Genomic DNA, 2,928 nt, shown 5'->3' on the forward strand with positions numbered 1-2,928 from the left:
TAAATAAATAAATATATATATATATATATATATATATATATATATATATATATATACACATACATACATATATATATGTATATATATGTATATATATGTATATATATATATATACATATATATACATACATATATATATATATATATATATATATATATATATATATATATATATACATATATATATATATATATATATATATATATATATATATATATATATATATATATATATATGTATATATATATATACACATATATATACATATATATATATACACACACACACATATATATATATATATATATATATATATATATATATATATATATATATATATATATATATATATATATATATATATATTAAACAAATTATCCACAAAACAAATATTGAATAAAACATTTTTAAACGGTAAAAAGTTTATCATCTAATAAATGAAATACAATTTACAAATATCATCAGAATTTAACTTGAATAGTAAAACCTTTCTAGAGATGAAAAAAGATTTTACAATTTAAATTGAATTCCGCCTACTTAAATAACCTTAATATTATTAAATAGCCTTATTTAAGCTATTAACTATTTTCCAGGTAAACAGAATAATTTAACCAATTAACAAAGAATAGTGCTATTTGTTGTAGGTTTATATCTGTAGCTCTATATTGGACTGCTATAATAGATAACTTTAATTAATTGCAGTCTACTTAAGAAAGTATTTTATTTTTTTAAGCTGATTACTAGTAAACAGCTAACAAGACTAAATAGTGAAGTAGCCTAATAATATATTGTTATTAAATACTTTAATTGCTTTGAGAAAATATGTTAATCAGTTTGAGGTGAATATTGTGACACCCATATTGTGAATGTCATACATTTCCGGTAAAAAGGGAAAGACTTCCGATTTCATCTTAGTAGAGTTCAACCAGGATAAAATAGGCCTTTAATTTTGACAGTTCTTTATAAAAGTTTAATGATTATTATCAAATACAACATTTTAATGATAATAAATGAAACCTTGCTAAGATCTTTTAGTTTCAAATTATAACGATATTACGGATAAAAGTAAACGGCAAACTTTGCAACCACGTTTTTTGCGTAAACGTGTGTACATTTCAACTTGGTCAGCCAAAGTTTTTGTAAAAGTTTTCAATTTTAAATGAAAATAAAATTTCTTCAAAATTTTGATTTTCTGTATACATTGGAATTCTTTAACATATGAGACTGTTCGCATCGTCATCAAATACTTTCAAGAACTTTCTTACCAGAAAAGCAACAACATAAATCGTCAACTGGATACACCACGTATCTTCAGCATAGAAATGTCTGATACCGCACATTTTCATTAATTTCAACACTAAAACAATTTTATTTTTTTCAAAAACCTAGTTTTTGAAAACATTACGACGTTTTTGGCATTATGTAGTTAAAAAAATTATTTACTAAATATAGAAACTTATATATATATATATATATTATACTCAGGCCCGCACAGAGACTTTGTGGTGACCAGGGTCAATTTTTGTTTGGTGCCCCGAACTATGGATTCCTGAGTTTATTGAATTAAGCATGAATTTCACTGTTTATCATTCGTATGTCTACTATCACACTACAATTTAATGAAAACAATAATTATTCTTGTATTAACTATCACCGCACATAAACACTCTATATTTGAACTAGGTTATATATGATAAAACAAAAATACAAATACAAATTAAAATGAGTTGAATTATATATCTCATCAATAAAATGTAAGTTATGATGGCTGGTCAGATCATACTAATTTCACTTTGCGGGCTTTCTTCTTTTCGAAACTAGAGATGACATTTTCTTCCGATAAAGTCTTGGCAAGGTTGTTTTCAATTAAAATATCCATAAGGTTAGTAAGGTGTTATTCAGTGATTGTTGATCGTAATTTGGATTTGATGAGAGCCAGCTTACTGAAAGAGCGCTCTCCTTCAGCCATTGAAATCGAGATTTTATAAGAATGCGAAGCAAAATGCTGATCGAAGTTAATATTGACTGAAGACCTTTCTGGTAGATTCTGTTGAGCAACTTGATAGAAAAAAGAGGTTCTATTTACCCAAAAATATTTGATCGCTTTAGAACATCTAGATGACGTATTTCTTTAATCAACTCCTCTTCTTTTGCATCATTTACGTAGAAATTTGCTTGAACTTTGCATTTTTCTTGCTGATCAAGATTTTTTACATCACTAGAAGGAGAAGGAGAACAACATATGAGCGAAAACATATCCGTCGTCTTTTGAGCAGTATCCATTCTGTATCTTATCTTCTAGAGCAGTGTGTGAAGAACAACATTAAATACGTTCACCTCAAAACCCTTTGATTCGTCTTCGTGGAAGTGGGCTGTCTTCATCCACTCGCCGTAAAGTGCTTTTTTATTTCCTTGTCCTCTTCCTAAAAAAATCATTTTGAAACCCAAATGAAGTGTAGCTGGTCAAGATCATCAATAAGGTTCATTGAAAATTTTGTCTCGTCATCCAAAGAAATGCTTTCTGATTGAAAAAGGAGGCAGACACCGTTGACACATTGGAGAGCCTTGAACCAGAAAGAAGTCAAGACAATGACTTTAAATGATTGAGTTCACTTTTTGAGTGCCTTCACTAAAGTCAGTTAATGATCTTCTAAATCAAGTTCTTCAAGAAGTTTCGAGGACTTCAGTATTTATTTCGGTAGTTTCGACAATGGCTGGACAGCCTCAAAGTCTTTTGTTTGTTAAATACTGTTGAAACATTTGCCACACAATACACCGAAGTGCCCAAAAAATTCTACCTACCAATGTTTCAGATCCAAAGCGCCGTGGTTCAAATCCTACCACTAACTTAACCTAGTACTACAAATCCTACCACTTTTTTTTTTAATTCTTTTTTGATTTTTTAAAATACAAAATAAAACACCTTT

The sequence above is a fragment of the Hydra vulgaris genome, chromosome 13, assembly GCF_038396675.1.
Source record: "Hydra vulgaris chromosome 13, alternate assembly HydraT2T_AEP".
Taxonomy (NCBI): Eukaryota; Metazoa; Cnidaria; class Hydrozoa; order Anthoathecata; family Hydridae; genus Hydra; species Hydra vulgaris.